Raw genomic sequence first — 27938 nt, 5'->3', positions numbered from 1 at the left:
AACCTTCGATTTGTGCAAGGCACCGTATCTGTGAGTCGCAGAGAAGTACAGAACCGTGAGGTGTGCCCGTGTTTGTAATAGCTTGGTTCCTGTACTACAGTTGGCATTCCACCCTGGAATCCTCTGTCTTTTTGGTTGATTTTTTAAAAATTTGCCTACATCAGAGTTCACTTTCCATCTAGAATAGTCCATCTGCCTTAGAATTCTGCCAGGTATCCCTGCGCCTGGCGTGCTGGTCTGTGTGCCGTCCCTGTGCATTGTCTATTCCAGGCGTCAGGACGTACATAACCTGTTTGGCCTGCCTTCTTCCACTGGGGTCCGTGTTGCATGAGTTCGTGGCTTGTTCTTTCGTCCCGGGGTGGTAACCCCTGCTGTGGACATCCCGCATTTGTTTATCCAGCATGTGTGGAAGGACGTCCCGGTTGCCGCCAGTTCTTGGCGATTATGATAAAGCTACCAGAAGCACTCTCTACAGGTTTCTGTGGGAAAATAAGCCTTCAACTCTTTGGGATAAATGCCCAGGAGTCCAGTTCTGGGCTGTGCCTCATGGGGGCTGAGGGAGCCTGATGGCACTGGGTGAAATTCTGAGGCAGAAAGAAGAAGACACAGTGGGGGGCCTCCTGCCCTATGCAGCACCCTCCCCAGACTTCCGGGAGTTTGAGGTGAGTGGTGGCTTGTGAAATGCTGTAGGGGCTTACTAGTCAGGGACCCACCCTGGGAGGAGGACGGGCTCAGGGCAGTGGGGCAGTGCGGGCACAGTGTTAGCCACTCACCCGAGACCTTGCCGCTGTCCATGGTGGGGCTGGGACTGAGCGGGTGACTTGGTGACCGCTGGCGGTCACCCCATCCCCCAGTGACATCCCGCTGCCTCCTGGGCCTCCGTGCCAGGCTCTCCCAAGGGTGGTGGGGAGAAGTGTGAATCAGAGGGCGGCACGACCGCCTTGTCCTTCAGAAGGGCACGCTGGCCGCTGGGTGGAAGGAGGAGGCCCAGGGGCTGCGCCATGGTCCAGTGCTGGAGCTGTGGCCGCAGACCTGCAGAGGGGACACCGTGGAGGCAGGGTGCCATGGGTGTGGGCACTAGCTGGTGTGGGGGCCAGGAGGTGTCCCCTGGACGACTGCCACTTTCTAGGGCCACAGTGTGGGCATTGAGTTTGTTGTGGGAGTTTGCTCTGGCACCTGAACCAGCACCACAGTCTGGACGGGTGGTTCCGACAGCAGAAGTTCATCATCTCCCAGTCCTGGAAGCTGGACGTCTGAGATCAAGGTGTTTGCAGGGCTGGTTTCTTTTGGGACTTCACCCGTGGTGTGTGGATGGCTGTCTTCTCCCTGTGTCCTGTGTCCTCACATGGTCACCCTCTGGGTGTGTCTGTATCCAGATCTCCTCCTGCCATATTGGATCAGGGTCTGCCCTACTGACCTCCTTTTACCTTTGTTACCTCTTTCAAGGCCCCATCTCCAAAGGCAGTCACCCTCTGAGACACTGGGGGTCAGGACTTCAACATCTGAGTTTGAGGGACATGGCTCAGCCACTGGGCAGCCTGTGGGACGTGTGAGGAGACACAGACAGTGGCTGATCAGGTCTGAAGTTGAGGGCACAGGTGCTGGCTCACACTTGGGTGTGGGCGGTTTATGGTCAGAAGGGACCAGAACTTTCCAGCAGATTGCATTTCCCAGCATGGCCCCAGCAGGCTCCCCATCCCACAGGCTCTCCTTATAGCACAAGGTGGATGCCCCCATCGGGAGGCGGAGCTGGGTCCTCTCTCTGGGACCGGGATGGGACTGTGCTTGCGGAGAAGTGACCGTCTGGGAGGTGAGGCTGTGTCATCAAGAGCAGCACAGCATGCCTGGTTCTCTCGGGAAGCTTGTACTGGGTGGCCAGTTGTCATGCTTCGGACACAGGGACGGCAGGTGGAGAGGCCGCGCGTGGGTGTCCCTCCAGACGTGTGAGCTCGTGAGCACCAGTCTAGGACCTGGGGGACAGCCGTCAGCCAAACCCCGTCTGCCTCCAGACCTCAAGAAGTGACCGTAGGACCTCGCTGTCTTGAGCCCCTACGTGTTGGGGGTGATTTATTATACAACAGTTCATCCCTAGAGCCGCTGCTTTCCCTCCGGCTGGATGGAATCAGGTGGATTGTAGGGCGCTTTTCAGCGTGGGCTAAGGTGTGGAGGGAGCGGGGTACGGCGGTGGCGCGTGGTTGGCGCTCTGCACGTTCCTGTCGGCGCCCGGCGGCGTAGAGCACGGAGCTGGCAGTGGCCCGTACCCAGATAAAGAGTCATGCTCGTTCATCAAACCTAATGGTCTCTGATGTTTTTATGTGAGTTTCAGAATTCAGTTTTGCTCATTGTCTTCTTTTCAAATTGTGCTTCTCCTAGGGAAGTCAGTCAGATGGTCCCACTGTCTATGGTTGAAATGAGACCCTCAGTGTATGGAGTTTTAAGTGTAATTTAAAAAAAAAGCTCACGGAGGGAAATTTGATTAAATAGACTTTTATAGCCTTGGTTTTCTAAACAACGAAAGTTAATTACAGCAGGGTGTTTGCACTTGCACAGAACTCTTCAGCCACGGAATTCTGAGCAGTTTACTAAAACTTGAAATGTTAGTCTTGCATTTATTCAGTATGCAAATATAGCATAGAAAATATTCCATCAAGCACTTTAAATAGTCGGCCAAACATATCTTCTTTATTATTAGATTAGAAAACTCAAAAGAGTTACTCTTTATTGGTTTAATTAACATACTGAAAATACAATTTGGTGTAAACCTATTCTTTTCTCATCAAAGCTTGAAACACCAGCAACTGTTTTGTGGGATTTGAAATTCTATTCTTTAAGGTAAATAGCTGTGTTTTCTATTAACGCCCTCATTATTTATTTAGACCCAGACAGGAAGGCAGCCATGGGAGGAAAGCCTCATTTGAAGGCTGGTGGTGATTTTGTTTGTTTGGTGCCGAGCTGATATTGCCCCACTAAGAAGCTAATTTCATTCTTTCTGTTTTGAGAGAAAACTCCGAAGCAAATTACCATCAGACGTTTCTGTTCTGAAGGCTGTGGTAATGCTCTCAAGGTCCTGGTTACGGAAACCCCGCGGTGGAGCTGACTTTCCTGGCAAGTTAGGCCGCACTGGGGGAGGGCCGGGCATGGGGGGCTCCGTGGAGGGCGTTTGGGTCCTCCAGGGAGGAGTGGGAGTGAGGAGGGGAGAGGGAAGAGGGTGTGGGAGTACAGGGTGAATTGAGGCAGAGGAGGCCCCTCCTGGCCCACAGCCCTTCTTCCTCAGATCAGCACCTGACTTCACCCATGGAAGACTCATTCTTGGGGCTTGGCCAACACCTTCCTCGGGGCCTGTCCTCCAAAAAGTAGGTGCTGTTGTCCTAACATTCCCTGGGCCTGAAGTGGAGAGATTAGAGGTGCTGCTGGCTGAAGGCTGGGCTGGGGGGTCTGAGGTCCTGGAGGGAGGGTGGGGGAACAGAGCATGCCAAGCTCACTCAGGGACAGACACCCACGGCTGTGCTTGACTCACCTGTCCCCAGGTGGCGTGGGGGCCTCTAGCTGGAGAGGGTCCCATGATGCTCTGTTCTCACCCACCACCCCAGATCCTTCCCACCCACTGTCCCTGAAACCCCATGTCAGAAAGTTCCAGAGTCCGCTTTGGGGACATGGCTCTGGATCCCGAAGCCCTATCCCCCGTGTCCAGCCTTGCTGAGTTCCCTTAATTGGAAAGGACAGCAGTGGAGCTTAGAAGGGAAGGAGGCTGGGGGCATGGACTTGGATAAAGGTGTCTCAAAGCATGGAAGGAGGTTTGCACCTTCCCTCCCAACGGCCTGGGGGAGGCTGGGGGCCTGAGGCAGGGCAGGGCACCCAGGGCAGATGCTCCTCCCGCTGCCTTGAACCCACAGGTCCTGAGCCACTGCGGGCACTTCTCCTTTGTGATATGGCGTGTCCCCACAGGGATGCCACAGCCCAGACTCTCTGCTCTGCCCCCACCCGCATTAGGAGGCACCCCCCACCCAGCTCTTCCCCAGACACCCAACAGCCAAGGCCCCTGTCCTGTAAGCGTTATCAGGGTCCTCTCATGTCCTTCCGCTCTGGCCCCCTCCTGTGTCCCTATCTTCTTGAGGGAGGGGGCGGCCTGCCGTTGCCACAGGGAGCTGAGACCCTGCCCAGGCTGCGCTCTGTGCAGATAACCAGGGCAGCTCAGAGACACTTGTCACCCGGGCCCTGGAGAAGCGCCTCAGCTCCCGGGGCTGGGTAGGAGCCACAGGTAGGCCAGTTGGGGTGGGCAGACTCTCTCCAGTCCTCACCACCCTGCAGACCTCCCTGCTGTGCTCCGTGTGCTCGCTGGGTCAGACACGTCTGCTCTCCAGCGGGAGCTCACAGCTGTGAGCGTCTTTCCATTGATCTTCCTGTGGAAACTTTCATTTAAAGGGAGCTTTACTCGGAAGCATAGACAAATAAGGCAGTGACCAGCAAAACTGCTTTAATCCTGGTGGTGGTGATGCCAGGGGCATGGGAGTACCGGTGCCTGCCCAGCCCCTCTCTTCCTCCACAGTGGAAACTAAAGAAGTTTCCAGAAGCTCTTGGAGGGTTTGAAATTGTGAACAAGTTGTAATTTTCTGGGTATTCTGCACGACTAACAACTGAGCATTTCCCAGGACTCTTGGGGATGTGACCCTTCACATTTCTCTAAATGAATTACATTCGGTTTAGCTCCGAATCACCTGGCTGGGGGTGTGGTCTGGGGATTCTGGAGGCCCCCCCGCCCTGGGATCTTACAGGGGCCTGGGCGTGGGCAAGGCCCTCTCCTCTTTATTCTCCTCTGGGATCCTGACCTGCTTGCTGTCCAGGCTCCAGGTTGAAGTGAGGCCCCTCTGGAAGTATGCCCCTGCTCCCTGCTCCCTCCTCCCTCCTCGTGACCTTGAGCCAAGGTGACCCTGAGCCAGGGGAACATCCACTGCTCCCATCCTGTCAGCCCGTGTCCTCCCAGCTCTGGGACTCACTCTCTCCAGGGAGCAACAAGCCTCAACCTTTCCATCCAGGTGTGTGTGTGGGGGGGGAGCTCCGGCTCTGTCCCTGCTGATATGTTGGAAACACCAGCCCTGGGAGGCCTTCCTGGGTACAGAAGACGCAGGGCCCGGTGTCCCTCGGAGAAGCTCGCTGTCTGTTCCCTGCCTCCTGGGCAAAGTCAGCCACGGCGCTGATTAGTCATTTCAGTTTCCTGTGGCCGTGATAACAAATCACCATAAACCGAGCGGCTGAGAAAACAACACCAATTATTATCTTAGGGCTCCCAGATGGGTTGGCAGGGCTGTGTTCCTTCCGGAGGCTCTGAGACAGTCCGTTCCCTGCCGTTTACCAGCTTCTGGAGGCACCTGTCCTCCCTGGCCCACAGCCCCACGGCCCTGCAGCCGCGGCTTCTGCCCCCCACACCTCCTCTGACTCGGACCCCGGCTTATCCAGGGCTGCCCCATCTCAGCATCATTCCCTTAGTCACCCCTGCAGAGTCCCTTCTGCCAAAAGGTCGCACACACACACGACACAGGCATCCTGGCGGGGTCACCATTCCGGCCACCGCGTAGTTTGTGCACGTCCCTGCCTCCCTGACCCCACCCTCAGCTTTCCCTCTCCTCAGTCTGCATCTTTGGCCTCTCCCTGACCCCTCTTTAGCCCCGATTCCAGGGACGCTTCTGGCTTGCCTGCCTTCCTTCCTTCCGGGAGGGGCAGAGGGAGAGAGAGAATCTCAAGCGGACTCTGCTCTGATCACAGAACCCAATGCAGGGCTCGATCCCAGGACCCAGAGATCATGACTGGAGCCAAAATCAAGAGTCGGCCACTTAACCCATGGAGCCACCCAGGCGCCCCTCCTGGCCTCCCTTTCTGTGTGGACTCCCTGGCGGGGCTCTGTGGCAGCCTGGACCTTGCTTGGTTGAGCCCTGACCAGGCCCCCTGGTTGGTCCCGTGGCAGCTGTTCCCTCCTAGCGGGGCCCACAGGACCACGACCAGCCACTAACCGCTGGCCTGTGGGCAGCCCCTCATGGGCAGCCTCTCCTAATTGTATTTCAGACGGTTGGTTGGGCCAGAAGTGTGGCTGGAGAAGCTGAAATCCCAAAAAGAAAGGTATTGATGCTCAGAAGCTTCTGGCCTTACACGTGCATTTCGGGGAGAGGAGAGTCCGTGCTCCCGGAGGCAGGTCGGTTGTGGGGTCCCCGTGGGATGTGGGGTCCAGATGGGGCCTGCCATGTCTTCCCTGCCCAGGCTCTGTGGCCCGGGGGTCCTGGCCCCACCTGCTCTCTGCTGCCTGCGGTGGCTGCCGCGGCCCCAGCAGCGTGAGCTGTGGCAGGTGGAAGCGCTTGATTAAAGAGGACAGGGTGCAGTTAAGAACCATGTTTTCTTTCCACCGGAACACGATTGTCCGATGTTCTTGCGTTGGTGTTGTGTCGCTGGGGCGCTGCATTATTTATCTATCAGTGCTTGGTTCTTACTCATCAAAGAAGGATTAACCTGAAATTTTCACCAGGAGTATTTCATTCTGGTTTTCAAAGTAAATACACTTGTCAGCTTAATCCAGAAGCCAGGGGTTTGGTTGATCTCACTCTAACCATGAGCTTCCGGTTCTCAGGAGCTTTGGGTTGGGGCTAATTTGGGGCTGGAGGAGGGGTGGGACAAGGGCAGGTCCGTGGGGCTCACCCTCCCCTCCCTGGCCCCTAACACCTGTGGTGTGCTGTTGGCAGAGAGTGTGCCCGGGACGTCCTGGTTCGCTCACAACCCCGTTGCTTTGCATCCTTGTGGCTGTCTGGTTTTTATAAGTCAGCGCGGCAGCCTGGACACTGTCAGACCCCGTTAGTGAGTGAGTGAGAAATATGTCTGTTCATTAAGTGCTTCCTTTCAATTAATGTGAAATCGATTTTCGGTGCTCAGGCTGCCAGTCAGCGCGCGCACATATTACTTTTATTTGGGGCTGAACTTGTTGTGATTGGGACGGACACAGACCGAGAGTCCTTGGCAGGTCCTGGCAGGTTTCCCGTTATCGGGCTGCAGGTAGGACCCTCCCCTCACCTGCCCCCAGACGTGAAGGGATTTGGGAAATCAGGGGGTGTGGAAAGGTCCCTTGTTCCCCCAACAGCCATTCCTTCTCGCCACCTTACAGTCTTCCCAGATACCCTTGCAGCTACTGGTGGCTGTGGGACACCGACGGGCCAGTGGATGTTGGATGTCTGTGGCACTTCTGGGAAGGCTCCTAATTTTCCCTGAGATGGGGGGAACTGGGCTTGCCCTCTTGCTTCCCCGTCTACCTTCAGGGTGATGTGGCAGCCGAGGCCCCACGGGGATGCCGCCCCCACTGCGTCCAGCCCTGACTTGTTCTGTTTAAGCCCCTGTGGTCGCAGTCCTGTGGGTTCTGTCACTTGCAGCCCTGAGCATCGCAGGGACAGTGGCTCCCAGTCAGCTGCTCTCCTGCTCTGTGGCCGTCCTAGGAGGCATCGGTGGTTGTAGCTGGCAGGGAGTGTGCTCCCAAGTGGTCAGGGCTCAGTGGGTGCACTCCTGGGGTCAGGGATCGGCCATTTCCTCCAGCAGCAACTCCCCATTGTTACCACGGCCATCCCACAGTGGCCCACTGTTTGGAGTAACTTGTCAACTGGCAAAAAGTCTCATAGTGGCTGGTTTTCTTAGCCACAGATGGTCTTGAGTCTCTGATTTGACCACTCTCAGGGCTAATTCACCACAGTTCAAAATGTTAGCAAAAGTGGCCACTGAATAAGCATGAAACCAGAAGGCAGGCCAGAGAAGGGGGTGCCCTTGGCATGCTGGGCAGGGGTTGTGGGCCGGGAGCATGAGTGTAGCGGTGAGCGGGGCATGCAGCCCCCCTGCCCTTCCCATCTTGGTGGGGCCTGGCTGGTCCTCGTGCTTCCTGGGGTCTGACGGAGCCGCAGCTGGAAGAGCAGAACCCAGCAATGGACAGCCTGATTCGGGGTGAGCCACGAGCCAGCCTGTGCCAGCTGCGGGACTCCCAGTGTCTCTGCAAAGAAGGGAGCTCTATGGGCAATGCCAGGGGTCTGAGCGTGGTCCATACTCCCCCCCACAGGACCTGCTCCCCGGCCAGCCCAGGTTGGAACTGACTGCCTACCCCGGGGGCAGCTGGGAAGATAGACGACACAGGACGGACAAAGTGAGGGTGTCGGTGAGGGGGCGGTGCAGAGGGGGCTTTGGATGGCCAGGTGGAGCTAGGACCACACTCTCCACCCCCAGCAAGGTGAGCTTCTGTGGCTGGTTCTCCGGAAGTTGTTGCCTTGTGTATGAAGGGCGGAGCCAAGGCCCCTTGCCACTCTCTGGGGCCGAAGACAGGGTGAGTACTGTGGGGTGCTCCTCCGTGCTCCCCACAAGGCTGGCTGCAGAGCTGTTTTTGACTGTTGAGACTTCAGAGGTAGTTTTGGAACACACAGAGAAAGACCCTGGTCTTCACCCCCAGAGAACACCTTGTTATGGGGTGGAACGGGAGCAGCCCAGCACCATTCCCGCTGTCCCGCCATCCCTGGGGCCAGAGGTGTAGCACGCTGGGCTTAGTGGTTTTCCAGTCAACAACTCCGGTGACTGTCCAATACGGGGCAGGGGCGGAGGGGGTCTGCAGGCTGAGGCCTTGGAGCACGGCGGCCCCTCGGGTTTGCTCTGCAAAGTAGTGACTTCGTGATACAGAGCGATCTCATTCACATCTGGTATCTTGGCTTTCTGGTTTGTTAAAAGCGGCAGTGGTCCTACTGGGCAGGGTTATTTAGGCTTAAATGAGGTTTCTGTGCCCCCAGAATGAATGCCCCCACTCCTAAAGTTTGTACAACTTAAAGTGGAAACAAGTGAAATAAAAAATGCACCGAAACCCTGAGTCCCCGAATCTCAGTCCACACACTGTCCCCCAGCGTCTGCGTCGGGAGTGCCGGCCAGCCCGCGGTGCAGGCGGGCTTCTGTGTTTATTCTGTGCAGGATCCGGCGTATTTGGAGGTCTTGTAAATGTACGATCAGTAGAAGTTAGCTTTCCTGCGTGTACGACTTATTTACTCTCTCACTGCTCCGTGCTGCATTTAAAATGTCGGCACCTCTTCTCTTACTTGGCGTTTGTGCAGTTTGTTTTCCTCGTGGCTCCAGACCAAACCACGTTCTCCTCCATCATCTGTAATACGTTCCTCATGTCGGAGCAGGAACGTCTTCCCCGCGCTGGCATGTCTTCGTAATACAAACAGAAGAGCTTTTAAAATTAACAGGACATCAGAGACTTAGGTTTGTTGTAAAATTTCTCCAAGAACACAGGCTGCGCATACCAATGCCCGGCTCTGGAGTCGGAGAGCGTCTTCGAAGCACTTCCGCTGTGGCAGGCACGGAGTGGGGTGTTTACCTACGCTCTCCCTTAACCCGGCAGGAGTCCAGAGTGGTTGGTGCCAGTGTTTTTCTTCCAGGGGGCAGGGTAAAAGCCTTGCAGGGAAAGGCAGGCTCGGAGCCAGGCTGGATTGGGGCCGAGCATCCTCTGAGCATCACGGGGCCGGGCGAGGCCAGCCGAGTGCTGGCAGGGTCTGCAGCTGTGATGGGGACAACAAGGGCTTCACCGAGTATTGTGCACTCGCCTCTGTGCTGAGTGCCTCCTCTGTCCTCTCCTGTGGGGCAGAGGCTGCGCAGGGGTGGGCTGTGGGCCAGCAGGTCAAGCCAGTGGCAGGAATGATGATGCTACGTGCTGCCACCTGCAACACGGGGTCCGGCGATAGGGAAGACATGAGTGCAGAAGGCACGTGGGGGCTGGGGACGGCGGCCAAACCAGCAGGCAGACATGGCCGGTGGAGGGACTTGTGGCCTTTGTCAACTGAACCTGGCTGGGGCTCTGCAGACCCAGCCATCTGTGTGTCCTGGAGGCTGTCAGGTGCGTCTAAGACACAAATTCAGGGAAAATGTTCCTGGCACCACCAGAGGCTGTGTTCTTTCCTGCGACCCCCGCAGGTGCTCTGCGTGTCACTTACGTTTTATGGGCACTCCCATGGAGCACCGGCTCCCGGTTTCAGGTAATGAGGTCTGCAGATATTTGTAGCCCCCCCAAACACCGCAGGGTGAACTATTTGGGGACTTCACAGTGCACATTTTCACTTTACCGTAGGTCATTCCAGACAAATGGAAATCAGAGTTGAGGAAAGCATTGTGCAGTAAGCGTGCGGCTCAGCAGCGGTCAGACTGTACAATCTGTACATCCCACGCGTCGAGGAGGGCTGGGTGGCCCCACGCAGAAAGAGCGGGAGCTCCTCAGCCACGCTCTCCAGGAGACACCTGGCACTGACCCCAGATGGTGCAGCTCACGTGGGGACCTTGGCGCCGGGCCTGTCGTGGCTGCTTCCTCCTCGCGATGTTGTGATTGCCCCGTCCCACCCCTCTGACTGGGGGGGAACCTACCCACCTCCAGCGCGGACCTGGCAGGTTCCCAGATGCTGCGGGGCAGCCTGGGTGTTGCATAGGACTTTTGAAAATGAATGCAAATGTACTTCTCTGCAGGGTTAGACTTTCTGTAGGGCAGAGGGTTTACAGAGGAAAGATCTGGAATCCTCCCCGTGAGTTAAGTTTGGGAAGATGAGGTCTAGACCCTGCACAAGGATGCAGCCAGGCAGCTCCAGGAGAGTCCAGGTGGGAAAGGGTGTGTGTTTAGTGCAGGGAAAGAGGCTCAGTATTAGTAAATGGTAAGTAGACATGCAATCACTATGATCCAGCTCATACGATGTAAATCAATATGAAATTTTGAAATTCTGGAAGGCTCTACACCGAAACAAGAACGGTGACTGTCTCTGGGTGACGGGGAGTTACAAGGGGTTGTGTTGCTGAGGTTTGTCTGTATTCTTCAGAAGTTCTGAAATCGGCATGCATTTAGGGAACAAAGGGGAGGCCTGTGAGAGCAAGGAAAGCTTGGGGGAGAGCCGTGGGCCTGGCTTGCTGAGGGGGGGGGGGGGTGAGCTGTGCTTGCTGCAGTGAATGTTGCTTCAGCTCTCCCCTGCCCCTATGACCTGGTTCCCCCAAGTCCAGTTGTCTAGGCTGGCCACTTGGTGACCTAGCCACTCAGGGGCCACCCCCTGTCCTCATCTGACCCTGCCAGCTGGACATCATATGACATGTAACTAGGAATCTGTGCATTTAATATTCACATGCTCTGATGCGTCCCCAGGTGCCAGCCGAGGAAGGATGCATTCACTGAGTACGGGGAGATCACTACCCCTGCTGGCCAGAGTGGCCACTTCCCCTGCAGTTAGTTCTGCAAGCAGATGACTTTCCAGAGCTCTCAGGGTAGACGCCAGGCCCTCCCATGGCCCCTCTCCACCCCCGTGTCTGCTGACAGGATGGGAAGACTGACTCTTGTGGCCGGTGATGTCCTGTGCTACTTTGGGCTGTAATCCACAGAATTTCTGCATTTGCTGTGGGATACGGATTATCCATGCTAAGTGACATTCTTTCATTCTGCAGGGTGCTGCCTAGGTTTGATTTCTGTCCTTTGGATGGTCACTTTGGAGCCAAGCAGTTAGATTCAGGTGAAGAAATCAAGAGTGGGTAACTTTATTACCGACCGTCTCTGAAGCCCACGTGTGCCGGGCAGCTTTGCAGAGTGTGGACATTGAACTCAGCATAGACTAGCCCCTCTTCTGTGCTGGATCTCGTGCTGGGCACTGGGGACACTGAGGGAGGGACCGTCCTTCTTGCCTCAGGAGCTCACGGTCTGGATGGGAGACCGGCAGCTAAAGCCCCCCGGGGTGCAGGGGGCAGGGACAGCACTTTTTGACAGGGGTTGCTCTGCTTGGGTGAGCTCTTCCTGTCCTGGGCTGGCCCTGCCCCTCAGGAAGAGAGGAGGGATGGGGTTTGAGTGTGAGGTGCGTATATGTCTCTGGCCCTACACTGCGGACCTCGTTGGTCTCTGAGCATAATCAAGGTCATGATCATTGTGAGAACTCACCATCCCTTGGCCCTTAGCTCGAAGCTCAGACTTGCCTCTGGCTCTTTGCTTTGCCCAACATCCCCCCTCATTGCTTTCCCGGCCCCCTGCATACCCCAGGGTGCTCACAAATGCTCTTCTGATGTCCTTCTCTGGCTTCGTGTCCCCGTTAGCCTGGAGTCTACAGAGCCACTTGGGCACGGCCCTCCACCTGCTCTGCCCTGGACAGGTGCCCCTGGTCCTCACTGCCCAGTGCTGCCCCTGGGACCACCCTGAGCCACTGGCCAGTGAGACCCCAGCTCACAGTGTGGAACCTGAGGGCAGGAGCTCCTGAGTCCTTGCGAGGCCCCAGGAGTAAGCTAGTGCTGCGGGAATGGGCGTCTGTAACAAACGTGGCCCTGCCCCCTGGAGCTCGTGGCCTCAGCGGCCCTGTGGCTGGCCCAGAGTTGACAGCAGAAACCCACATGCAAATCAGCTCAGACACATGGTCTCCTCTGGCCTGTCTCTTGACCTGGTGGTTCTGACGTCCTGGAGTCCTGTGCTGCACACAGCCCAGCCCCCAAGGGAGTCCAACTGCATGGCTTTCCGGGGATCCTGTTTTGGGCCAGGTGTGCTCCTTCCCTCATGAGATCTGGGCACTGCCTCCCAGCCCCACATGGACCCCGACCTAGCTGCCTCCTTGCTTTGGGGACGTCCGTGGCCTGGTTTCCCTGCAGCTGGGCCTGGCTTCCCTCCCTATCTGTGACACCTGTAGCTCTGAGACAATGCACAGGCCAGACCAGTATCTGCACCGGAAGAGAGAAAGGCTCCTCTTCCGCTCCTCCTGCTGCACCTGGGCTCTCCTTGGTCGGCCTGTGGTCACCTGGAGCTGGGGAACAGCGTGGCAGCCACTGGGGGCAGTCACTCCAACCAGTGGAAAAGAGGGCTCGGGAAACCCTGCAACACCCCCGCCATGTTATCTCCCTCCTTCCCCCCACCCCCCTGCACATCATCCCCCTCCTTCCCCTGCCCCCCTGCACATCATCTCCCTCCTTCCCCTACCTTCCCTCCTACATATCATCTCCTTCCTTTACCACCCTCCACCCCCCCTCCCCGTACATCATCTCTCTCTTTCCACTGCCTCCCCACTACAAGTCATTTCTCTCCTTCACCTGCCATCCCTCACCTTCTCCTCCTGGAGGTCACATCCTCTAGTGGAGCCAAACCTTTGCGCTAGTGTTTTGTGGTCAGTATAATCCCGTAGAAGCCGGCGTTGTGCCTTGTTACAGTAGCCCATGGACCTGCATTCCCGTGTGCACTGGTTGGACAGAAGATGCCGTGTTGGCAGGGGCTTGGTTGGGTTCCAGGTGGAGAAGGGGGAAGCAGACCCACCAAGAGGAGGAAGAGGAGGAGGCAGTGGCAGTGGCGGGGGCAGGGCTGGGCTTTCTCCTCCAGAGTGCAGGTGTCTCCTTGGTTGTCCAGAGCTCACCTCCCAGCTGCAGGCCCTGGAGGCCGCTGTGCCTGCTGCTCTGGTCTGTGCACACCTGTCCTGAGGAATGTCTTTCCCTCAGGTTGATTTTGCTTTAGCTGCAGTGAGAGGGATTCTGTCACTCACCAGCAGGCGGGCCCTCAGGGACGCACATCTTGGTTGAGGTCTTTTGTCCGCGGAGCCTTTTCCAGCTTGCTTCCAGGCACCCCGAAGGGATTAGGCGCTGTCCCAGGTTTTAGCCACTTTCATGGCAACCTCTAGAAGGGACTTCCAATTCCCAAAGGAAGATGTGGCCCAGCGATAGGGCTTGGGCCTGTGCGAATAGCATCTTTGGTTAAGAAGAGATTCTTCGTGCTCTGTGAATCACATGAAGGGGTCCGGTCAGCCCCGCTCTGAGCTACACATCTTTCAACACGCCCAGGGGAGGAGCGGGGGGCACGATGGAAGTTCCCCCCCCAACGCTGCCCCTGCACTGGGTGGAGGAGTATCCCTGTCCCCCGCTCCCAGTGTCAGCGCCAGAGCACTCACCCCTCTCGGCTCCCTCACGTACCCTAAGTAGTTTTCTGTCTTGGAGGATTTTAGAGTAAATGCCAAACATCATATAATTTCTCCCACAAATACTCGAATATCTAATTCTAACAAATAAGGACATAAGAAAAACATAACCACAATTCCATTATCACATTGAACAGGATTAACAATGATTTCTTAATATAATCTATACCCAGACTACGTTCCATTTCCCCAAATTCCCTAAGAAAATGTAGTTTTGCAGTTGGTTTGTTTTTAATCAGGAGCCAGACATGGTCCCCACGTTGCACTCACCGGGTAGGTCTGTTGAGTGACTTGTAAGTGATGGCCCTTCCCCTTCCTGCCCACCGCTGGCTTGTTGGGGGCACTGGAATGCTCACGTCCTGAAGCGTTTCCCACACTCCACATTTGCGGGGTGTGTTTTGTGGTTTTGTTTAGTGTGTTTTGTTACAACAGTTTTTTTCCCTGAAAATTGGAAGGGAGACCCAGAGTCTTACCTGGATTCAGCTTCATTTTTTTTCTTTGTGGAAAGGAGACCCCCTGGGGGGGTGTGGATCGACGGCCACCTGCACCTTTCTTCTCGTTCACGTTCTCCATCTCCTCTGCCTTTGCTTTCTTTCCTTCTCCAGTCCCTTCTTCACTGGCTCACGCCTCTTCCCCAGCCCTGGAGGGCTTCCCGCAGGGCGGGTTTTGCTGACTGCACGCTGTGTGCGTGGGTGCGTGTGATGTTTCCCTTGTAACTCCTCTAAGTCGATAATTAGACGTAGAGCTTCCTGCAGGTTCGGGGCTGTGGGTTCCTTGTTGCTCTGTGGCGATGAGGCAGAGGTGGGGCATCTCCGTCCAGAGGCGATGATGTCTCATTCTCTTTTTAGGGTGTTAGAAACCATTGACAACCATTGCCCAAATCCGTGACTTTGTTAGGGATTAACTGCAAACTGGGGGTATTCTAATTCTTCCTTTGTCTCATGTACAACTCTACAAGAAGAAGTATCTCGCTAATGATTTAGTGGTTGTAAGATGAGGTTCCTACAGGAAAGGCAGGATAAAAGCTTGAGTTCTATCTTTTTTTTTTTTTTTGAAGATTTTATTTATTTGACAGAGAGAGAGACAGCCAGTGAGAGAGGGAACCCAAGCAGGGGGAGTGGGAGAGGAAGAAGCAGGCTCCCAGTGGAGCAGGGAGCCAGATGCGGGGCTTGATCTTAGGACCCTGGGATCATGACCTGTGCCGAAGGCAGATGCTTAATGACTGAGCCACCCAGGCGCCCCTGAGTTCTATCTTTTACTTACCAGCTTCAAAATAGTGACACGATTGCTAGCGTGCTCCAGCGGTGACCAGCGAGTTTTAGAAAATTATCATTATGAACTCCTGCTTTGAACAGTTTGATGGATTTAAATGGTTGCCGTTGTTCCCTTTATTGATTCTGAAATTGGCCCATCTTGGGCTTACAGGAGCATTTTCACATTGGATTCTGAGTCCTTGTGACGTGACCCCAATCTTTGTAGCATCTTTGCTTTCTGCGAAGACAAAATGTTCCAGACACATCTTGCACGTTTTCTGTCTTACTGAATCAGGCATTTTTCTGAGGAGGGTTGTTTAGTTTTCGTGGGACACAGTGTCGTAGGAAATAGGGTGGTGGGAATGCTCATTGCTACTGGATTGGTCCTTGTTTTTAGACCTTTCCGGTGGCCAGGTTAGGAAACACATATGTAAGAAATCTCAGACTCATAGTAGCAGTTCCAATTAAAATTGAAGACTACAGAATTTTTGCTTAACCTCTTTTGTCTTATATCTGTATCTCTCTTTCTCCGGGGTTGAGAATTCCATTTCCTAATTACACCAACAAATTACCGACTTGCTTCACCTCACAACATGCGTGCTCACACAGCAGCCCCAGAATAATGCCCCCACATTCACCCTCCCCTCCAACACCACTGTCGTGGCCGACCCCCCGCCTCCTGAATTCAGTGAAGAGTCCTTGCCCTTCTTTCTGGTGTAGACCGTATCCCATTAGGGATGTACAGGTATCTTGCTGTGATTTAAAATTACTTGAAATAATTCCCCTCTAAGAGGCTATGCCATTAACTCAAAGCACAGTTATGTTCATATGGTTCAACTTACTTTGGATTCTGAAGATTGATTTTTAATATAATTTTGTTTCACAGACATATAAAATATTTACCTGTTTCTGAAGTCAGAGCCATAAAACAAGGTGTGTTCATTAAAATTAGGCTTCTCTCCATGTTGCCCCTGTTCTGTCTCCCTTGAAAAGTGACCATTAGAAATTCTTTTACTTTGGGGCACCTGGGTGGCTCGGTTGTTAAGTATCTGCCTTCAGCTCGGGTCATGATCCCAGGGTGCTGGGATCGAGCCCCGCATTGGGCTCCCTGCTGGGTGGGAAGCCTGCTTCTCTCTCTCCCACTCCCCCTGCTTGTGTTCCCACTCTCGCTGTCTCTCTTGTCAAATAAATAAAATCATAAAAAAGGAAATTCTTTTATTAATTTGATATATTTATTTGCCAAATAAATTTATTATTTGCTTTACTTTTATATATTCAAATATATATTCACATGTCTTTAAAATGTCTCCACCTTTCTTAAAAGAACATACCATATGTATTTTTGTCTACCTAGCTTTTTTTCCCCAAAAATACTATCCTGTAGATCATTCTGTATAAACGTATAGGGAAATTCCTCTTTTCTACTTTACAGCTGTGTGGTACCCCACTTTGTGAATATACTGTCGCTTCCATTGATGAACATTTGAGTTAAGTCTAGTCTTTTCCTGTTACTAATTATACTTCACTGAATAGCTTGGTGCATATGTCTAATATGTATCAGGGTAGATTTCTACAGATGCAGTTGTTGGGTCATGGAATAATTGCAACAGTAACTTTTCTAGATATTATCATATTTCCATTCCCTCTATAATGCTTATAAAAACAGCATGGTAATTTGAAAATTCTATCATTTCTTTTGTGCTTACTAACTGTGGGCTGCCAGTAAAGACAGTCTCGCCCTCATTAACTATTTGATTCACCTGAAATACAGTCCCTACAATAAAGGCAAGAGAGATGCTTTATTCCTTCCCTATATTTGTTAAAATTCATACAGATGAGTTGGTTTCCCTAGCAATCTTCAGAGGCAGGCATTGAGCTTTTTCAGGACCATTATGAACCCATAGATTTAGATCTATTGTAATTAAGTCCATCATAGTCATTTATATTAAATTTTTTAAAAATAATTTTAGCTTACAGGTGAGTTGCCAAGATGGTACAATGTCCATATATACCCTTCACACAGTTTCCCTTCTGGTACCAAGGTGTATTTGTCAAACTTAAGAAAACAACATTGGTACGTAATTATATGAACTAAACTCCAGATTTTATTTGGGTTTCTCCAGGGCTTTCAGCATCCTACTTTTTCTATAGAATCCAAAGATAGCACAATGCAATTCACAGTAATCTATTTGAGGTTCATTTTTTTCTTCTTGGGCTGGTGAGAGCCCCACCCATCTGACTCCTATCCTTTAGTTGAAACTCAGTGGCCTGCGTGTGTGTCCAGGCCAATTAGATGTCCTCAAACTCATTTCAGACATTTCTTGCTCCAGACCTGGAGTGAGTTATTTTTCTAAAGAACCTTGGTTCTTTTCCGTGGGAAATGGTATTTAGAATCATAATCTGAGCACTGATGGTGCTCATTGCTACTGGATTGTCATTGATTTTTCGGCCTTTTCAATGAGCAGAGTTAAGACATACATACTTTTTAGATTGGGAGAAAACTACAGGTTCATACGGATCTATAATTCAAATGAGACATTACAAGGTCTTTAACTCAGTTGCCCGAAGCTAATTATATATTTGTTTCTCTTTTGCGCTGGAAACCTTGGTTCCTAACAGCACAGTTACTATGTTCCTCATTGTGTATAATTATGCTACTTCTTACCTAACCAATAGTAGTAGGGGTAACCTGGGTCGCACGGTGAAGCACCCCCAGATCTCAGGGCTTTGCTGCGACAGAGGTTTCCCCCATGCCCCCGATGGTTAGCTGTGGCGCTGATTCTCAGGGTCTTCACTCAGGGCCCAGCTGAGGGGGCTTCTCTTTCTGGAACATGGTCGATCCCTACTTGATTTGCATGGAAGTTTATTTGTTTCAGTTTGTGTTTTGATTTTTAGTGACTACTTTCACTAATTTTGTGACTAATTTCCTCCTTTTATTTATTCGTATTTTTATAGAAAATATGTATATAGTTTCCAATTCAAATATAAAATTGGGTATATCGAGAAAAGCCACCTTGCCTCCCTGTCTCCTCCTCTCTCCTCCTACCTCTCCCCTAGAGCTAACGCTTTTTATTAGTAGTAAAATTATTTATACTTGGAAATGTATAATGTGTTTATAACTTATAACGCAGTTATTAAGATCTTTTATTTGATTTATCATACCTTTGCTTTTGTTTGAAAAAATACGTGAAAACGTGCACCTATATTTTGTGCAACAAGACGGGAACCCCGGCTTGGAGGAGATGCTCTGGCCCCCACCAGTGATCACTTTCAGACAGTAGGAGATTGACTGTCAGCCTCTGAACTTCTCTGCAGGGCTGACTCATATCCTGAGATGTGTGGCCTCTTTCCATTCCCGTAGTGATTGGAATCTGACTGCCTTTCAGTCAGGTCTAGGGACAACCCTGTCATCAATCTCCTGGTGACCCTCTCTTCTGCACCTGCTTTGGAGTAGCATTTGGTTTGAGGGGAAGGAGAGGACGTAGGTATGGCCAGTAATCAGAAATAGAGCCTCCAGTACATGTGGCCCTGAGGTCCTATCAGGAACATGATGGGTACGGGGCACAGGCTCTCACTCCAGTTTTGTTAGACTCAGGCTTGCTTTCTCTTGCCCCTCCCAGGCTGGTTCCTCTGGTACCGCAGGGCTGTGTGCTGCACCCTCCCCACCAGGTGAGTAGACATTTACTGTGTAAGAGGCCACCTATACCCTGTAAAGTCCTCTCCTCTCACTCCTGGGGCCAGAGGAGCCTCGAGAGCTTTGATTCTCTGAGGCCAAATTAAATTTGTTTACAGTGCTCCAGAGTGGGTTTGGAGCTTGCTGTACACCCAGCTCTAAGAGGGCAATGATGCTGGTAAAATAGTTTGTCATGCTCAGACCTTGCCCTAATAAAGTGCTTATTACAGGAGCTTGTTTCAGGGGGGATCCCCCTCCACCCCGTTCTGTTCCTTCTAGTCCTCACCCAGGAGCTGCCTGGATAATCGAGCATTTGTTCTCCCTGAAGGAGTTGTCACTGTGTAGAAGGAGGACCTCAACAGTCAGGATGCGCTGAAATACAGTGTATGTGGCATCTTTCTGTCTGAGTTCATGGGTCTCAACGTGGGCATTCCAACAAACAGAGCTGACTCTCTTATTAAAACTCAGGGTGAAGCATTACCTGATATTATCTTGTTTGTGTCATGCTCTTTCCTGAAACCAAGGCAGTAATTTATTTTAACCTCCAATGAAAGGGCTTCCGGGAAATGGCAGTACGTTGGAGATGGAAGGGTTTGCAGGCTTACGGGTGCTCCAAGATAAGAGCCTCGTGGTTCTGTTGGAAGATTTAATATGGTTCTTATCTCTTTCATTGGCACTGTCTGAAAGAGGCTTAGGTGTTTGCAATGAGAGAATTAGCTACTTTGGGCACGAAACCATTTTGTACTAAGATGTTGCTGTCCCGGGAAATACTGTTTTATATTTGGAGACTCGTATGCTCCACTCTGCTGAGGATGGGTTCTGATCAGAATTTGGAATTGGTTGGTCACTGACTGACAGCCTCTTCCAGGTTCTGATGGCCCACGTATTTGCCTTTGTAGAAGTGATCTTAGCCGTGCATTTACATGATAGCGTGTGACTTCCTCAGATGCTGTTTGTTTCTTCCCCATCTATGAGTTCTGCAAGGACAGAAGTCATGTGTGTTTTTCACTCAGAATCATGCACCCAGTGTCCACTACGGTGCCCAACCATGGGAGATGCTTAAGAACTTCTCTGAATAAATCAAAAAGTTTTCCCACAGTTCTCTAATCCAGAGAGAGCTCCTGGGGCTGACCATTTGTCTGGTGATTTTACAAAAAGCCCCATGAAGGACCGATTCTAGCAAATGACCGAGTGACCTAACTGCAAAACTGCATGATACAGGTGACCATCAGAATAAAAGTGTTAAAACAGGTTCTGTCAGACTCTAAGGAAATTATGGGAAAAATTATTGTATTTTTAATTCTTCAAAAAGCTTATTTTTTTTCAAAAGCTTATTTTCTTGTCTTAACATGAGCTTTTCCTTCCTTTTTTTAAAAAGAAAAAACCAACCTACTAAATGTAGCTATGTAAAAATTGCTTGTTCAGAACTTTACAAGCTACAAAATGTATTATTGCAATCTGTAGTTATACAATAAACAGGCATGGAACTATGTAACAATTCCCAGTATGAAATAATCATAAAATCCAATATTACTTTTTCCCTGGTACAGCCTATATTTTTTAATAAACTGTCACTTCTTCTGCTCTCAGCAAACACCAAGTTTCCTTTGCAGCCTGAATTTTGTGCTTTGTCTCATCTTGAACATAACAAGCACGTGCTGCATCTTATCTTCCCTTGTGAATTGTCCAGGGATTTGCAGCCATAAACAAGTTTGCTTTTAAATCGGCCTGAACCTTTAGGAGCTGTCCAAACGCTGACTGCCTCTGGGGTGGGGAGGATGCACGGTTACGGCTGCACAGGTAGAACCAGCTATCTTTGAAGGGGTCATATGCTGCCTCTTGAAAGTGAACCCACCTGTCAGTGGCTGGGGTTGTATCCATGGTCTGGGACACCCCCCTGGCTGGAGCCCCCAGTATTTCCAGCACTGTCACTGGAGGGTGCCCCAGCATGCCATAGTGCACAACTGCCTTTCCAACTTCTCGTGTTCTCTGCACCAATTTAGAAAAACAGTTAGGGGTTGAAAAGGGGTATTAAAAAGGGGTTTTCCTGAGGTCCCTAAGGCAAGAATGGGTTTGTCTTTTGAAGAGGATGAACTCATCCTGATAGTGACCCCATCCCTCAGCTCTTCTCCCGGCCCCCGTATTTGTCCTCAGCGGAGCAGCAACGATTTCCCCACCTGGGGGCAGCAGGAGTTTAGGATGGAAACTGGCTTCATCTTTCAGGTTTCCATTTTAAATCTTTTATCCCCCCTAAGTCTAAATGTTTGCTTCGCCCCGGGGAGGTATGTTTTCTTGCCAAGAGTCTCCCAATTTTTGCCAAATGTAATTTCTGATGAGACTGGTGGGCTATGGGCTGGTTATTGATGGAGGGCGATAGCACTGTTAATAATAATAGCTTGAGCCCTGCAGTCCGAGGAGACTGTGGTTGACCAGACGGCCTGGCCTGGGTGGGATGCACCTACTTGTGGTGTGTGGGATCGGGAAGCTGGCTGGTGTGGACAAGTGAGCCACATTCTCCAAGAGGGACAAGGTAGACATTTGATCTCCCCCCTTACTTCTCTAGATTGGCTCAGGACTCTAGTGGGGCATATGGGGGTTAGTCCCTCTACCCCTAAGTTGAGGGGCTGTTTGGAGACAGTCTCTGAGTCCTCAGTTTGATGGGGGTGGTGGTGGGGGGGGAGGTGGCAGGAAAGGGAGAGGCCTGGGTGCCTGGTGGAAGTCCTGGGGGCTTTGTGAGGAGGGCATCGTGGATGGGGGGGGGGTCCTGGGGGCTTTGTGGGGAGAGCAGCATGGACAGATCCTGCAGGACTCGTGTGGCTACAGGAAGAGAGAGACCAGGTGAACTTACCCACCCTTTAGAGTGGGAGAAAAATCAAATTCTTGAAAGTTCGAGGCAAAAAACTACAGATTTGCCGTGAGATAATTGTGGCGAACTGTGCATATCTTTATATACTTACACATTATAACATCCCGTGAATGGCAGGTTTAAACTTTTTTCTCTAAATATGCATTACTTCAGAGAACGCCATACGCACTTTTGCCCTTGCTAGTGAGAGAAGAATGAGATTGTCTGGATTTTGTCTTTATTCATTTTCCAGACTGGATCTATGCCTCTCGGCTGGTCCTGCCTCCAGCACATGGGGCTGGCTGGGGAGGGGGCTATGTTGGTGGGGGCCTTGTTCCCACTAGCCACATAGCAGTAAGGTTCTTAGAACTTTGGAAATTGGAATAGTGTCACAGATGAAACACTGGGTTCTGGTTCGGAAAGACTGGCCACCACTGTGTCTCCTGTGGGGGGTAGGCAGCCCTGAGCCCTGGTGTCCTTAGCACATGCACTGTTTTAAGCACAAGAAGTTGGTAGGGGCCTGCACGGTGACCTTTCCTGGGAAGGTAGTGAGTTTCCTAGTCACTCCCTGCATCCCAGTGCGGCAGTCCCCCCGAGAAGTGAGCATCAGCCAGCAACTGCAAACTAGCGACTTCCCAGGTCCTTTCTAAGGACCAGAGGCTTCAGGCCACCAGATCTCGTGCTGGGCCCCGATGTTAGCTCCTGACTGTAGTTCACGTTTTGGGCATCAGAAGCACTCAGTAATGATCGTTAAACCAATTAATGGCTTTTTATGTATTTTCTCCAGATTGGTAAACAATTCCACAGCCGTCAGTTTAGGAGTCGAATATAAAGTGCGCTTCCCTCACTCCTGTCGTAGACCCTGAGTGCCCTCCCCAGAGGCAGCCACAGCCTTTGGTTCTCGGGGTACCATTGTTGAGGTGAGCCTGCAGATGCATGCACACACGTGTGCGCATGCTCAGAGCTCCCCGAAAACACGGGCATGCGCATCGCGTGCGGCCTCTTGGCCTGTTCACCCAGTGTGTCTTGGAAATTGTTGCACGTTAGCTCAGAGATCTGCCCCATTCTATTAACTGGCTGTCTGCAATCGCAGGAAATGGAGGGCCTGTAATTTGTTTAATGAGTCCCGCAGGGGTGATTTCCAGTTGCTTGCTGTTTTAAACCATCTCGAAGTCAACAGGATGGGACATACATCGTGGTGCCCATACGCTAGCATTTCCGTGACATTCAGTGCTGGAATTGACATTTCTGAGTCAAAGGGCAGATGCACTGAAAATACTGAGCGATGTCACCCAAGTGCTTTGCACAGAGAACAGCCCGGAGCGTGAGTGCTGATTTTCACTCCTGGGGATACTCCTGCTCTCAAGAACAGAGCCCCCACCCACGCGGCCACCATCCCCTGGCCAGTCACCGTGGCCTCGCGGACTTCAGTCATTAGTTGCTGCTTTCCCTGATGTTATGAAAAGTGAGTTTTAAAAACAGTTTGTCTCTGGAAATTCAAATTACCTCCCGCCACTGTTGTTTTGTGTGCGTGACGTGACATTTCAGATGAAAGAGTGGGTAAACCCCACGGCTGCACGTAATAAGTATTCAGTAAGTTGCTCCTTGTCCCCTTGAAGGATAATTGTCTGTGGCTGCTTTCCAGAAAAAAGGAAAAATTTGATTGAGGGTGTGTTGGGAAGAGGGGATAGGGTCTAGCTCGAGCTGAGACCCTACCTGGTGGGGGTGCCACGTCCCCGGTCCAGGTGACTTCTCCAGCAACCCTTTGAAGGGAGTGGTGGTACCTGTATTTACAGATGAGCAGTGGGGGCCCAGAGAGGTCAAAGTACTTTCTCAAGGTCACACGGTCAGCGAGCAGCACAACCAGATTAGGCCCCTGAGCCTCTGGTTTTAGCCTGCTCCATCGACTGTCAAGGTCAGCTCAGGAGCAGCACACTTGTATCTGAGGCAAGGGTTGTGTGGCAGAAGGTTTGAAAGCCTCTTTGTACGCATGCGTGCATGTGTGTGTGTGCATATGTGTGTGTATACACGTATGTAGATGGGGCTTGTACACGCGTAGCCCCCGAGTCTGAAACCCGCCCTGGGGGGACGCTGGGAGACATGTGCATGGCTTTGCTGTAACCCGCTACTTCCACGTCACTTTTGGAGTGTCCAGCCGAAAGCCTCCAGGGTTGTGTCCAAATTATTCAAGTCAGGAAATAAAACTGGGAGGGAAGTCATGTGCTTGCCTGATGCATTATTAATAAAGCAGAGGAGAACCCAAAACACAGTAAGATCTTTGGAAAAGTAATTTTCACTTTGATGTGGCCACATAGATTTTAGAGGGGAAATAGGGTCATTTTATACCAAGTTTCCTGAGCCTTCAAATGAAGCAGAGAAATTTATAATGAAGCCCAAAGGAAAAAATTTTGACAGGCACAAACCTGTAGTTTCCCATTATTAAGTGGACGTCTTCCCGAAGAATAGAATATTTGGTAAAGTATTTTCCTTGTAAGTGTTCTCAGCAGCATTGGGAATACTTGAATGACAGCTTCAGCCGTGCCCTTTGTGCCACAGGACAGATGCAAGGGCTGGCGTCGGGGGGCCGGCCGGTTTCCATCCTCCGGAGGGGGAAGGCCAGCTCCCGCGCCTTCGCACCTGCGCACTGTCCCAAGCGCAGGTGAGGGATGTGCTGGCTGTCTGTTCGTAAAGAGGGTTGGCTTTTGAGGTGCCCACTCTTAGAACGCGGTTAATGGTTTGCTTGCTTAACGTGGATGGTGTGGCAAGTTTATAGAAGCCTGGTTCCTCCCTTTTGAGTGTACATGAAATACTCACATACATCTTCTCTTTCTGGGGCTGCTCGAACAAGGCACCACAAATAGGGGTGGGGTGCTGGAAACACCCAACTTTATCCTGTCACAGTCTGGAGGCCGGAAGTCCAAAGTCAAGGTGTCAGCAGGGCTGCATTTCCTCCAGAAACCCTAGGGGAGGATCCTTCCTGACTCTTCAGTTTCTGGTGGCTTCTAGTGTTTCTTGACTTGTGGCCACATCAGCTCCTCCCTGCCTCTGTTGTCACGTGGCCGTCTTCCCCGTATGTGTGTGTCCTGTTCTCTCCTTATAATCCAGTAGGATCTCACCTTAACTGAATATCTGCAAAGACCCTATTTCCAGTTAACGTCACATTCTGCAGTTCCAGGTGGGCATAAATTTTGGGGGGATATTTTTAAATCCACTATACCCAATAAATAGAATATTTAGCTTAAAGATGGATTAATTAGGAAAAACATTTTATAGGCAAAATTCCATGAAATAAAGAACTTTATTGTGTTGAGTGGGGACCTACCACCTAACTGGGGTATCACAACCCAGCTCCAGCTGACTTTGCAAATATATGCAAATGAAGAAGTGGCCGGGTTTAGGGGTTCTGAGCACAGAGTCCTATAAATTCCCAATTTCTCCTGTCATTAGAGGCTGCCAGGATTTTCTGCCAATGGACATAATAATGGACAGGGCCATGGGCATTGGCCCTGTATTGACTTTCTCCTTACCTTATGTTTTTGGTTGCTTTTAGTTAAGTTTCAGGTATAACCCACTTGAGTCCATTGTGACTGTCGAGTCCCTAACAGGGAACAGAGTTTCTAACAGCTTGGGGTCTGGTGGGTGGAGTCAGTCTGCTGCTGACCTTCAGAACCTGAGCATGGCTCTCAGGGAGCCCCCAGCCCTGCACCTGCAGGGGGCCTGCTCCTAGCACAACCCCTGAGTGAGAGCTCCCTGTACTTTTGGGGTGCCTGAATGGAAGTGTGTTGTAGGAATACAGACTTATCAGTACTTAATCCTCGAAATCCAGAGTCAAGGATTGTTTTTGCTATTTCCCTTTCATGGTATCTTCTCAATATTGTTTTGTTTGTCTTTATAACCAACTGGGCCTTTTTCTTCAACCAGAGTTTAATAATACAGGACTGTGATGGTGTGAATAATATGAAATAGCCCGTGCCCCAAAGACTGTAAAAATAAAAGCCGTGGTTATGACGACAGGTGGGCAGGAAGCTGGCTCTGGTTTAAAGCTTTGTCGTCTGTGCGGGAGTACACAGAAGAAATGGATTCGGTCAGTGTGGATTCGGTTTCCACGAGTCCCTCCAGCTCTGAAGGCGATGCCCTGCAGGAGTTCTCAGAGCTCTCCCTCTGGCCTCATGTTCTCCTCCCTCCTGGAGGCAGGGCTGTGTTGCCTCCTGTTGCCCCCGGTCAGTGGGCCGGGGGGGCCGCTCTCATTTCCCACTGCCACGTGAAGCCCCCAAAGAACCCAGGAGCCTGGGGAGGCTTTGCTTCTGGGGTCCATGAGTGAGATCGAGCCAGGATCTTGTAGCTCCGTTGGAAATAAACAACGATGCATCAGTTGTGTACAAATTAAATAAAAATAATAACAGTTTCTGTTGGTGCTCATATGTAAGCACGAAACCAGAAAAAGACTTTTCTTAGGAGAGGGAACTTTAGATTTATCTGTAATGTTTCATTTTTTCAATAATTTTTTATTTTTTTTAACCAAAGTAGTACATGGATGCGCTGTGAAAGTCAACAGCACTACCCTTCCCTCTCTTTAACAGTCTTGTCCCTGGAGAAAACCACTGTCACCTTTTAGCTCTTTCTTCTGAAATGTAAGCTGATGTATCGAAACAATGGCATAGATTGCTACTTTTGATTGTTGCATTTTGGGTTCGTTTTGACTTTCTGTTGATTTATGCTATTTGGTAATTTCTTTGTTTTTTTCTGTTCTCTGTTTCTGGGATTCCTGTTGTTCAACTATTGGGCCTCTTGGATGAATGCACCCAATTTCTTATTTTTTATCTCCTATTTTCTACCTCCGTTTTTTTTTTTTTTTTTTTTTTTGTTGTTGTTGTTGTTCACCTTTTGGGAGTATGTCCTTAATTTCATCTTTTAAAACTGTGGGGATTTTCCCTTAATTCTGCTCTTGTGTGTGTAATTTCTGAGCGCACTCTCTCGTTATCCGAAGGGTCCCGTTCTATGCACACCTGCTCTTTTGTGCATGTGCCTCTCCTCCCTTCTGAGGATACTGATCATAGGTTTCCCCCCACAATACGTCTCTTTGGATCCCTGCATGTGCCTGCCACCTCTGAGTTTACGTTTCTTTCGCTGGCCAGTTTCATGCCCAGAGCCTTTTCTCATTGGCTTGGTTCGTGACTGCCCACCGATGCTGAAGTGAGAGGCCCCAGCAGCTGGTGGACGCTTTGGGCAGGTGGCACTTTCCGACTGGTGGTTCCATGTGGCTGCTGCCGGGAGCTGCTCGTTTTACCAGGAACCCGCGCTTGTCAGTGTCTGTGGTCTTCCTCCTGAGCAGGTGTTCTCCTAGAGAGGAACGCTTTGTCCCCTCTTCACAGGGTGTATGAGTTTGCTAGAGCTGCTGTAACAAAGCCATCACTGATGGGGTGGCTTAACAATAGACGTTTATTTCCCTGCCATCCTAGAGGCTGGAAGTCCAAGATCAAGGTGTCACAGGTTGGTTTCTCCTGGGGGCTCTCTCCTCAGCTCGCAGACCCTTCGCTGTGTCCTCACGTGGCCTTTTCTCTGTGTGCCCCCATCTCTGGGGTCTCTTCCTCCCCTCAGGAGGGCACGGTCCAGTCGGGTCAGAGCCACACTCTTATGAGCTCATTTAGCCACACTTGCCTCTGGAAAGACCCCTCTCCAAGTAGTCATCCTGAGGATCGGGCTTCAGCGTGTGAATTTTGATGGGACACAGTGCAGTCCATAGTGTGGGGTGTAAGCTGGCTATCCGTGCTCTGTGAGCCCAGGGTGGGGGTGCTGGGGCCTCATGCTGAACGTTGACTTTTACTTAATGGCCTAGTTTTGGGTGCCTCATTCCATGCCTGTTTTCAGCTGGGCTGTAAATCCCGGATCTGGAACCTATCTGAGTCTTCCTCCCCAAAAGCCATGTCTTGTTTTCTCTTGTGTGTGTGTGGGGGGGGGGGGGGTGGGGGGGGCATTGCTTGAATCTGGGCCTGGGGGCGTCGGAGCTGCTCCTCAGGATGCCTTTCACGACCCCTCCCGTCTGCAGGCCCCCTGTGCTCCTCAGAGTAGTGGGTCTTCCCATGCCCTTTCTCCGAAATTCCTGATTCTGCACCCCCTCACCTCCCCAAAAAGGTTTGGCTTCAGCTTCCTGCAGTCTGCAGAGTGGGCCAGCTCTTGCCAGCCTGCCTTCCAGCCCCTCAGTGCTGTTGGCCGTG

At 51.5% G+C, this 27938-nt stretch overlaps 1 long non-coding RNA gene across 2 annotated transcripts in view; it reads left to right on the top strand.

The window, feature by feature from the left end:
- The window catches only part of LOC130543039 (uncharacterized), a 415403-nt gene that overhangs the window by 33579 nt on the left and 353886 nt on the right, over positions 1-27938 (top strand). The gene's annotated exons all lie outside the window — the stretch shown is intronic.

Source organism: Ursus arctos, unplaced genomic scaffold (assembly GCF_023065955.2).
Source record: "Ursus arctos isolate Adak ecotype North America unplaced genomic scaffold, UrsArc2.0 scaffold_7, whole genome shotgun sequence".
NCBI classification, from domain to species: domain Eukaryota; kingdom Metazoa; phylum Chordata; class Mammalia; order Carnivora; family Ursidae; genus Ursus; species Ursus arctos.
The sequence above is the reverse complement of the archived record's forward strand: the minus strand, read 5'-3'. Positions and strand labels throughout refer to the sequence as shown.